Here is an 11,298-nt window from a genome sequence, read left to right as displayed (position 1 = left end):
CAGCTGGCTTGTCAAGGTAAGGAGGTTTATTCAAGAAACAGGCAGAGTGAGAGTGAAATTCAAAAACCAGACAGGCGAGCAGTTGTCTTCCCAGCTCTCCTGAAGCTGGGCACAGACCCCCCGCCCCCTATCATGTGGTCTGCTGCTGCTCCAGCAGCAGACTGAAGACGGCGCCATTTTACGCTGCCTTAGATAGGCCAAGAGCCCATTGTGACACGGGAGAGTTCCGGAGTCAATGGATAAAGGCCCCATTGTGACAGCAGCAGGTGAAGGTTCCGTGCACAGATTCTATCTACTGCAGGCAGCGCACCTGATTGGTCAAAAGCATTAGAATACTCACACAGGTGTAGATGAGCAAGGCAAGCATATTCAAGATCAGCATAGACCCCATTTTTTCTTTTTTATTTAAATATATATCATACACCACATTCAAAAGTCAGTGGTCCACAAGAGGGAGACAATGTTTTACAAAAGAATTCATGCATGCGGTCAGAAATGTAGTTAGTATGTATGGCCGAACTACTCATTGGATACTTCAATTTAAACACTTAGTACTGACAGCAGGGGCCTAATTTTGTAGATGGCACAATCTATTTGCAACACTGTAACAAAGGCCTAATTCAGGCCTACATCTTAACATACCTGTTGCAACCAGCAAAGACTGATTGATTGATTAATTGATTGCATATTGGATGCAATACAATGCTTGACATACATAGGTGAAAGCAAGACAGGCAAGGCACAGAAAATGTTGCAAATGGTCCAGTGAAATTGAGCAAAATGCTACATTTGGCATCTGAAATGTGCTTCTTTGACCCTGAAAAGAATTCAGATAAAAGGTTAAAAGACAACTTGCCCTGCTGATTACAATTCAATCTGTTTTTGGAAACCGGATCAGAGAAGGGGTGCACTGTTCCCGGAGATACTGCAATAACGGGTCAATGCGTGGAGTGGACAGAGCAAGCTCCATTTCCAGCTCCCTGTTCTAAAAATCCATTTAATATATGGTCCCCAAATAGGGGACGTATCAGATATTAAACTGATAAGAACAGATTTTTGCATTTATATTTTGCTATATCGTAGTCTTTAGCTTTTCTTCAAACCTTTAAAATACCATCTTCCATAGGTGATAGTTCCATGTACTTAGGGCTCTCTACTTGCCAAGCTTCTTCACGTCAAGTAGATAGTACATATACAGTTCACTTAGTGCCAGTCTGATGCAATTTTTGACTTCTATGTGGTCTTTTTTGAACACCAAGATGTTTCGGGTCTTCCACAAAGCATTTTTAATACAATTTAGTGTACACCATAAAACTCTTTCTTTTTCTGTGGCCATGTTTAAAAAAATTCCATATAAAACCACTTCATGAATCAAAAAATTAAGACCAGATAAAAACTTTAAAAGCTCACCACATTGCTTCCAAACGTGCTGTGCAAAGTCGCAGTTCCAGATAAGGTGCATAGTAGTTTCGTCATTATTGCACTGATGCCTAGGACAAGTCTGAATATTACTCAGTCTTCGCTTATACTGAAAGTCTCGGGTTGGCAGACATTCCTGCACAATCATCCAAGCTATGTCTTTATGTTGGTTAGTTAAAGTGCATTTACTATTTTCCAGACTTTTGCCACTCTGTTGAATAAATAGTAGCTTATGGGCGTCATAATTTCTCGCTTTCTTATTTCTTGAAGCAATTTCCTTGGATTTTTCAATGTTGGTATATCAAAGGATTCCAAGTCATACATCCTAACAACTTTCTCCAGGATGACATATTGCTTCGGAGGAGATAGCAACACTGGGCACGTTAGAGAGATAGATACCCATTTTCTTCTTCTAAAAATATGACCAGTGGCATATTATTTATTAGGTTCTGTAGAAGGACGTAGATCTGGGGATTTATTATGATGGAATATAGGTAGTGTTGAGCGATACCTTCCGATATCGGAAAGTATCGGTATCGGATAGGATCGGCCGATATTCAAAAAATATCGGATATCGCCGATACCGATACCCGATCCCAATGCAAGTCAATGGGACCAAAATATCGGAATTAAAATAAACCCTTTCTTTCCTTGTAGGTTCATTCTACATGAAGGAAAACAACAAAGAATAATGCAGGATGTATCAAATAAATGTATCAATCAAATAGAATAGCATGTTTTGTTTTTTTTAAGACGTTCGGAGTGACAAAGATATTGACTATGTAAATTTTTTTTTTATTTTGTCAGATATTGATGTTTCACTATTCCACGCCCTTCCCCTTCTTTTTTTTCTTCTTTTTTTTTTACTTTTCCCACACTTTTATCTTCATCATCATCAGCATCTTTGACATCAACTTCTTCTTCACCTTATTCATCTTCTTCATCCTTTACCTTTTTTTTTTTTTTTGATTACATTCTTCATATTCATTTTATTCAACTATTATTATTCCTCCTATTCTACATATTCATTTTATTCAACTGTTATTATTCTTCCTATTCTACTTCTTCATCATATTCTCATTTGTGACAGGCATTCCCTTAGTTGTTATCTATAAAAGTTGGAAGCTTACACCTACCGTTCTGCCAGTCACAAAAGTTACATTTGTCCGCGTTCAGTTTGGCCTGCAGCATCAGGCTTTATCCAGGGGCACCACGAGGAGGAGCGGACTCACCCCCATACACTGCTTAGTCTTCTTCTGCATATAATTTAGATAATATCTTTTGCTCTGATATTAAGTGTTATGCTTAATGTTCTTCTGCTCTTTGTTCTGCAGCCCCTTGTTCTTCTGCTTCTCGGTCTTCCATGTCGTCGTCTCCAGGGTCGTCGTCTCCAGTGTCGTCGTCTCCGCCGTCGTCGTCTCCGCCGTCGTCGTCTCCGCCGTCGTCGTCATCGGGGTGGTCTTCCGTGTCGTCGTCGTCGTCATCAGGGTGGTCTTCCGGGTCGTCGTCAAGGTGGCTGTTATACATAGAAACACCTGGGGGTGGGGGCCAGGCTCCCTTCAATTTCAGTTCATGTGCCTGCGTGGCGTTTGCAGGTCACGTTGCAAGCTGCACAGCAGGGGAACAGCTGGCGGTGCTGAACCCCACTAACACATTGGCTGGTGTTTTTCTCTGTGCAGCTTGCATTTCCGGGCAAAAACTAGCGGTGTTAGAGCCCAGGGTCAGCAGGAGGAGGAGATGAGCAGAGTGTAGGCTGAAGCCTGCACTGGTGGCAGCTTTTGGTCAGTTGTGCCAGCGTGGCTTGTGCTGGACACGATGCCGGCTACACAGCAGGGGAACAGCTGGCGGTGCTGAACCCCAATAACACATTGGCGGGTGTTTTTCTCTGTGCACCTAGCACTTCCAGGCTACAACTGGCGGTGTTATAGCCCAGGGTCAGCAGGAGGAGGAGAGGAGCAGAGTGTAGGCCGAAGCCTAGTTGAACCAATATCAAATGTAACCTTTAACCCCCCCTCAGGTGTTGCAAGGTACAAGAGCCACACCTTGTACAGCATTAATGCTGCACAAGTAAAAGGTTGCTCTATTCAGTTTGCTCCTTGCACACGCTGAATAAAACACGTACACTATTTAGCCCATTATACTGTCAAACAGTAGTGGAGGCGTGACTTGTCTTTTTAAGGAGATGCAGCACAGGTGTCAAAATTTACACCTAGGTGCTGGGCGCAGATTCCTGAGCATTGTTATTTGCTGTACAGGAGTCTGCGCTCTTGTTATCCCTTGGCCATGCGCTGTGAGCGCTTCCTGTCTTCTGACCTCATTTCATGTCGGCCGTTGCGGTTAGCGATGGACATGAATCCCAGACCCACAGTGTGTTTTCAAAAAATCACACTGCGTGGCTGGGATTCGTGGCTTTGTGCAGTAAATATGTTTGCTGCTCACACATGTCCTTACACCTGCTTCAGACTGGGCGGCCTCATCTGATCCCTTATCGCATGCCGCGGCCATGAGGCCACCCAGTCTGAAGAAGGCGGAAGGAGATGAGTGAACACAGGCAAACATATGCACTGCACATGCCCATCAATCACACCCTCGCTGTCCAAAAAAATAAGACACCGAGGGGCGTTGTTTCGAGCAGGGCAGATGCACAGGCGCAGCCAGCTAACCAATGATGTCAAAAGACGGGCAGCGATAACAAGGGTGGTGCTGCGCATCATTAGAAAGGAAAGTCACACCTCAGGGACAGTGGAATGGTCTCAATGAGACACATTTAGTACGTGTTTAATTAAACGTGGGCAAGGAGAAAAAGTCAGCCACCTTGTACAAATGCAGCAGTACTGCTGTACAAGGTGGCTATTATACATAGAAACACCTGGGGGTGGGGGGCAGGCTCCCTTCAATTTCAGTTCATGTGCCTGCATGGCGTTTGCAGGTCACATTGCAAGCTACACAGCAGGGGAACAACTGGCGGTGCTGAACCCCACTAACACATTGGCTGCTGTTTTTCTCTGTGCAGCTTGCATTTCCGGGCAAAAACTAGCGGTGTTAGAGCCCAGGGTCAGCAGAAGGAGGAGATGAGCAGAGTGTAGGCCGAAGCCTGCACTGGTGGCAGCTTTTGGTCGGTTGTGCCAGCGTGGCTTGTGCTGGACACGATGCCGGCTACACATCACGGGAACAGCTGGCGGTGCTGAACCCCACTAACACATTGGCTGTTGTTTTTCTCTGTGCAGCTCGCATTTCCGGGCAAAAACTAGCGGGGTTAGAGCCCAGGGTCAGCAGGAGGAGGAGAGGAGCAGAGTGTAGGCCGAAGCCTAGTTGAACCAATTTCAAAGGTAACCTTTAACCCCCCCTCAGGTGTTGCAAGGTACAAGAGCCACACCTTGTGCAGCATTAATGCTGCACAAGTAAAAGGTTGCTCTATTTAGTTTGCTCCTTGCACACGCTGAATAAAACACGTACACTATTTAGCCCATTATACTGTCAAACAGTAGTGGAGGCGTGACTTGTCTTTTTAAGGAGACGCAGCACAGGTGTCAAAATTTACACCTAGGTGCTGGGCGCAGATTCCTGAGCGTTGTTATTAGCTGTACAGGAGTCTGCGCTATTGTGATCCCTTGGCCATGCGCTGTGAGCGCTGCCTGTCTTCTCACCTCATTTCATGTTGGCCGTTGCGGTTAGCAATGGATATGAATCCCAGGCCCGCAGTGTGTTTTCAAAAAATCACACTGCGTGGCTGGGATTCGTGGCCTTGTGCAGTAAATATGTTTGCCGCTCACACATGTCCTTACACCTGCTTCAGACTGGGCGGCCTCAGCTGATCCCTTATCGCCTACCACGGCCAGGAGGCCGCACAGTCTGAAGAAGGCGGAAGGAGATGAGTTAAGACAGGCGAACATATGCACTGCACATGCCCATCAATCACACCCTTGCAGCCAAAATATATGAAACGAGGGTGGTTGTGTCGGGCAGGGCGGACGCACAGGCACAGGCAGCCAACCAATGATGTCAGAAGACGGGCAGCGCTACCAAGGGGGGTGGTGCGTGTCATTAAAAAGGAAAGTCACACCTCAGGGACATTGTAATGGTCTGTAATGAGACACATATTTTACGTGTTTAATTCTACGTGGGCAAGGATAAAAAATCAGCCACCTTGTACAAATGCAGCAGTACTGCTGTACTAGGTGGCTGTTATACATAGAAACACCTGGGGGGGTGGGGCCAGGTTCCCTTTAATTTCAGTTCATATGCCTGCGTGGCGTTTGCAGGTCACGTTGCCGGCTACACAGCAGGGGAACAGCTGGCGTTGCTGAACCCCACTAACACATTGGCTGGTGTTTTTCTCTGTGCAGCTAGCACTTCCGGGCAAAAACTAGCAGTGTTTGAGCCCAGGGGCAGCAGGAGGAGGAGAGGAGCAGAGTGTAGGCCGAAGCCTGAACTGGTGGCAGCTTTTGTTCTGTTGTGCCAGCGTGGCTTGTGCTGGACACGTTGCCGACTACACAGCAGGGGAACAGCTGGCGGTGCTGAACCCCACTGTCACATCACCTAGTGTTTTTTCTGTGTAGACAACACTTCCAGGTGGCAACTGACAGTGTTGAAACCCAGGGAATCAAAGAGGAGCAGAGTGTAGGCCGAAGCCTGCAGTGGAGCAAGTTGAAAGGGAACCTTTAACCCCCCCCCCAGGCATTTGTTGCTGAAAGAGCCATCTTGTACAGCAGTAATACTGCACATGGAAAATGGTGGCTCCGAAAATTATGCTCCTTGCAAACGCTGAAGTACACACTCATATAATGTGTCCCCTCACACCGTCAAACCATCCCGGAAGTGGGACTTTCCTTTGTAATGTGACACAGCACAGCCGTCATTCCAACCCCCTTGGTGCCGTGCGCCACCTCCTCAACGTTGTTTGGTTCTGTCACGGAGCCCGCGCTGTAATGTTATCCCTTGGCCATGCACAGTTAGCGGTGCCCGTCTTCTGACATCATGTAGGTGTCAGGCTGGCAGTGCCTGTGCGTCCAAGCTGCCCGACATCCAACCTTGCAGTGTCATCTAATATAATCCCACTGCGGACAAGGGATCCATGGGCATGCGCAGTGCATATCATCGCCTCTCACTCACCTCCTTCCTGCTTCTTCAGACTGTGCGGCGTCACGGCCGTGGCATGCTATTAGGGATCAGCTGACGCCGCCTAGTCTGAAGAAGCGTGAAGAAGGGGAGTGAGAGGCTAGTATATGCACTGCGCATGGCCATGGATACCAGGCCCACTGTGGGATCACATTAGACGACACTGCGAGGTGGGATTTCGGGCAGCGTGGACGCACAGGCGCAGCCAGGACGACAACAAATGATGTCAGAGGACGGGCAGCGCAAACTGTGCATGGCCAAGGGATAACATAACAGCGCAGGGTCCATGACGGAATCAAACAACGCTAAGGAGCCAGCGCACGGTGGCAAGGGGGTAGCAATGACGGCTGTGCTGCGTCACATTACAAAGGAAAGTCCCACCTCCGGGACGGTTGGACGGTGTGAGGCGACACATTACATGAGTGTCTAGTTCAGCGTTTGCAAGGAGCATAATTTCAAGAGCGACCTTTCCCTTGTGCAGTATTAGTGCTGCACATGGTCACATGGTGGCTCTTTCAGTAACAAACGCCTGGGGGGGGGGGGGACAGGTCCCCTTACATTTTAGTTGTGCCAGCGTGGCGGTCGCATGACACGTTGCTGGATACACAGCTGGGGATCAGCTGACGTTACTGAACCCCAATAACAGAGGAGCGACTGTTGACTGTGCACACAGCACTTCCAGGCACCAACTGGCGGTGTTAGAGCCCAGGGACAGCAGGAGGAGCAGATTGGAGGTATTGCCGCACACACAGCTGGGGATCAGCTGATGTTACTGAACCCCAATAACAGAGGAGCAACTGTTGACTGTGCACACAGCACTTCCAGGCACCAACTGGCGGTGTTAAAGCCCAGGGTCAGCAGGAGGAGCAGAGGAACAGAGTGTAGGCCGAAGCCTGATTGGAGCAAGTTGAAAGGGAACCTTTAACCCCCCCCAAGACGTTTGTAGCTGAAAGAGCCATCTTGTGCAGCACTAAGGATGCAAAAGGAAAAGGTTGCTCTTTTAATTATGCTCCTTGCAAACACAGAAGTAAACACTAAAAATGTGTCCCCTTATACCGTTCAACCGTCCCGGAGGTGCGAATTTCCTTCGTAATGGGACACAGCACAGCTGTCATTCCTATCCCCTTGGTGCCGTGCGCTGCCTCCTCAGCGTTGTTTTAAGCTGTCACGGAGCCTGCGCTGTTCTGTTAGCCCTTGGCCATGCCCAATTAGCGCTGCCTGTCTTCTGACATAATTTGGTGTCAGGCTGTCAGTGCCTGTGCGTCCACGCTGCTCCAGATCCCACCTCGCAGTCTCGTCTAACGTAATCCCACTGCGGGCCTTGGATCCATGGGCATGCACAGTGCATATACTCGACTCTCACTCCCCTCCTTCCCTCTTCTTCAGACTGTGCGGTGTCACGGCCGTGGCATGCTATTAGGGATCAGCTGACGGCGCACAGTCTAAAGAAGGCGGAGGGAAATGAGCGAGAGCCCGAGGGGAAGATATGCACTGCGCATGCCCATGGATCCCAGGCCCGCAGTGTGACTCAATCAGAAGACACTGCGAGGCGGGATCTCGGGCAGCGCGGCCGCACAGGCGCAGCCAGCCTGACACCAAATTATGTCAGAAGACAGGCAGCGCAAATAGGGCATGCCCAAGGGATAACAGAACAGCGCAGGCTCCGTGACAGCTTAAAACAACGCTGAGGAGGCAGCACATCGCACCAAGGGGGTAGGAATGACGGCTGTGCTGCGTCACATTACGAAGGAAAGTCCCAGCTCCGGGACGGTATAACGGTATCAGTGAACACATTTTATAAGTGTTAAGTTCTGCGTGTGCAAGGAGCTAAACTAAAAGAGCTACCTTTTCCTTGTGCAGCATTACTGCTGCACAAGATGGCTCTTTCAGTAACAAACGACGGGGGGGGAGGGGGGGACAGGTTCCCTTACATTTAGGTTGTTGTGCCAGCGTGGCGGTCGCAGGACACATTGCCGGCTACACAGCTGGGGATCAGCTGACGTTACTGAAACCCAATAACACTGGGTCGTATGTTTTTACTGTGCAGCCTGCACTTCTGAGCCGCAACTGGCGGTGTTGGAGCCCAGGAATAGCAGTTCAGGTGGTAGAAAGATGAACACAGCAGGAGACCTGGATGACACCCAATTACTTAATCAGGCAGAGGAGTGGCAAATTCCTGCGAGATCCAGGCCTGGTTCATTTTCAGGAAAGTAAGCCGGTCAACGTTATCGGAGGATAGTCGCATGCGACGGTCTGTTAGTACACCACCTGCGGCACTAAAGACACGTTCCAATAAGACACTAGCCGCAGGGCAAGCCAGCACCTCCAATGCATACTGGCTTAGCTCTGGCCATGTATCCAGCTTAGAGACCCAAAACTTGAACGGGGAAGAGCCGTCTGGGAGTACAGTAAGAGGGCAAGCCATGTAGTCTGTCACCATCTGACGGAACCGTTGCCTCCTGCTGACTGGAGCCGCCGGTGATGGTGTAGACATTTGGGGCGGGCACACAAAAGTGTGCCAAAGTTGTGCCATACTGGGCTTGCCTTGGGCAGAGGCACTGCTTCTGCTCCCTCTTTGGGCAGAGCCTCCCCCACTGCCTCGACGCACTGAGCTGCTTTGTAAAGCACTAGTAGCACTCCTCTCAGTTGGACAGGAGAAGATGATGGAATTCACCAGTGTGTCGTGGTACTCCCGCAATTTACGCTCCCGGGTCAACGCTGGGATGAGGTTTTGGACGTTGTCCCGGTAGCGAGGATCGATGAGGGTGAACACCCAATAATCAGGCATGTTGAGAATGTGGTCGATGCGGCGGTCGTTTCTCAGGCACTGCAGCATGAAATCCACCATGTGCTGCAGAGTGCCAACTGGCCCAGAAACGCTGTCCCCTGCTTGAGACATGATCTCTGCCCGCTCGTCATCACCCCACCCTCGCTGTACACACTGACCACTGGACAATTGTGTCGCTCCCTCCTCTGGACGGAGCTCTTCCTCCTCCATTGACTCCTCCTCATCCTCCTCACAAATTGGCCCCTGCGTACCCCTTTGTGAGGAACCACGTGGCGCTGACTCTCCAGAAGCTGATGGAAAAGGTGACTCCTCATCCTCCACCTCTTCCACAACATCATCCCTTAACCCTTGCAAAGTTTGCTGAAGCAGGCAGATAAGGGGGACAGTCATGCTGACTAGTGCATCATCTGCACTTGCCATCCGCGTGGAATAATCAAAAGGACGCAAAACCTGGCAGACGTCCTTCATAGTGGCCCACTCTGTGGTTGTGAAGTCTGATCGGCGCTGACTGTGACTTCTTTGCGCCTGATGCAGCTGGTACTCCATAACTGCTTGCTGCTGCTCACACAACCGCTCCAACATATGTAACGTGGAATTCCACCGGGTAGGTAGGTCACATATGATGCGGTGTTCCGGAAGGCGGAATCGGCGCTGCAGAGCAGCAATGCGGGATCTGGCCAAGCTGGAACGCCGCAAGTGAGCACACTCTAGGCGGACCTTGTGCAGCAGGGCATCAAGATCCGGATAGTCCCTCAGAAAACTCTGCACAACCAAATTGAGCACATGTGCCAGACATGGGATGTGAATGAGGTTGCCAAGGGCCAAAGCTGCCACCAGATTTCGGCCATTGTCACACACTACCATGCCTGGCTGGAGATTCGCTGGCAGTAACCACACATCGCTCTCCTGCTTGATGGCATTCCAGAGCTCCTGCGCTGTGTGGCTTCGATTCCCCAATGAAACTAGTTTCAAGACGGCCTGCTGACGTTTGGCCACGACTGTGCTCATGTCGGTCATAGGTAAACGTTCACGGGTCCATGTGGAGGTGGACTGTGATGGCTCCTGCAGAGTTGATTCTGAGGAACTTGTGTAAGAGGAGGAGTCAATGCATACAGACTGGATTCCTGCAATCCTTGGAGTGGGCAGGACACGTCCTGCGCCACTCGCACGATCTGTACCTGGCTCAACAACATTAACCCAATGGGCAGTGAGGGAAACGTATCGCCCCTGTCCATGCTGACTGGTCCACGCATCGGTGGTGAGGTGGACCTTGCTACTGACGGCGTTCAGTAGCGCATGTTTTATGTTCCCTCAACATGCCTGTGCAGGGCAGGGACAGCTTGCCTGCTGAAGTAAAAGCGGCTGGGCACCTTGTACTGTGGGACTGCCAATGCCATCAAGTCACGGAAGCTGTCAGTCTCCACCAGCCTGAACGAGAGCATTTCCAGGGACAACAGTTTGGCAATGCCTGCATTCAGAGCCTGTGCTCGGGGGTGGTTGGCCGAGAATGCCCGCCTTTTCTCCCATGCCTGTACTACCGATGGCTGTAGAGTAGACTGGGAGTGTGAGGATGACTGGGAAGGTGGTGCTGTGGGTGGAATTACACAAGGTCTCTGGACAACAGTGCCAGAGGTTCTTCCATGGCGATCCTGGGAGGAAGCCAAACCAGCTGTGCGTGAGCTGGAGGAAGAGGCAACACGAGCTGAAGAGGTGGTAGCTGCCGCTGTTGGTTGGCCTACATCTTCAGTCTGTTTCTGTAACTCCACCGCGTGCCTGTTCCGCACATGTTTCCAGATATTTGTGGTATTGAGGTTGCTGACATTTTTCCCTCTTTTTACTTTCTGATGACACAGCTTGCATTTGACAAAACAAATGTCATCTGCAACTGTGTCAAAAAAGGACCAGGCACTGCAAGTCTTGGGAGCGCCCTTTTTGGCTTTGGAAAGAGACAGGCTCCTAACGGGTGCCAAAGT

The 11,298-nt window shown here is 49.9% G+C and overlaps 1 pseudogene; it reads right to left on the bottom strand.

Moving 5' to 3' along the window:
• Positions 1-900: 900 nt before the first annotated feature.
• Positions 901-1,076, bottom strand: LOC138668092 (U2 spliceosomal RNA; annotated as a pseudogene).
• Between the last annotated feature and the right edge of the window lie 10,222 nt (positions 1,077-11,298).

Source organism: Ranitomeya imitator, chromosome 2 (genome assembly GCF_032444005.1).
Source record: "Ranitomeya imitator isolate aRanImi1 chromosome 2, aRanImi1.pri, whole genome shotgun sequence".
NCBI classification, from domain to species: domain Eukaryota; kingdom Metazoa; phylum Chordata; class Amphibia; order Anura; family Dendrobatidae; genus Ranitomeya; species Ranitomeya imitator.
The sequence above is the reverse complement of the archived record's forward strand: the minus strand, read 5'-3'. Positions and strand labels throughout refer to the sequence as shown.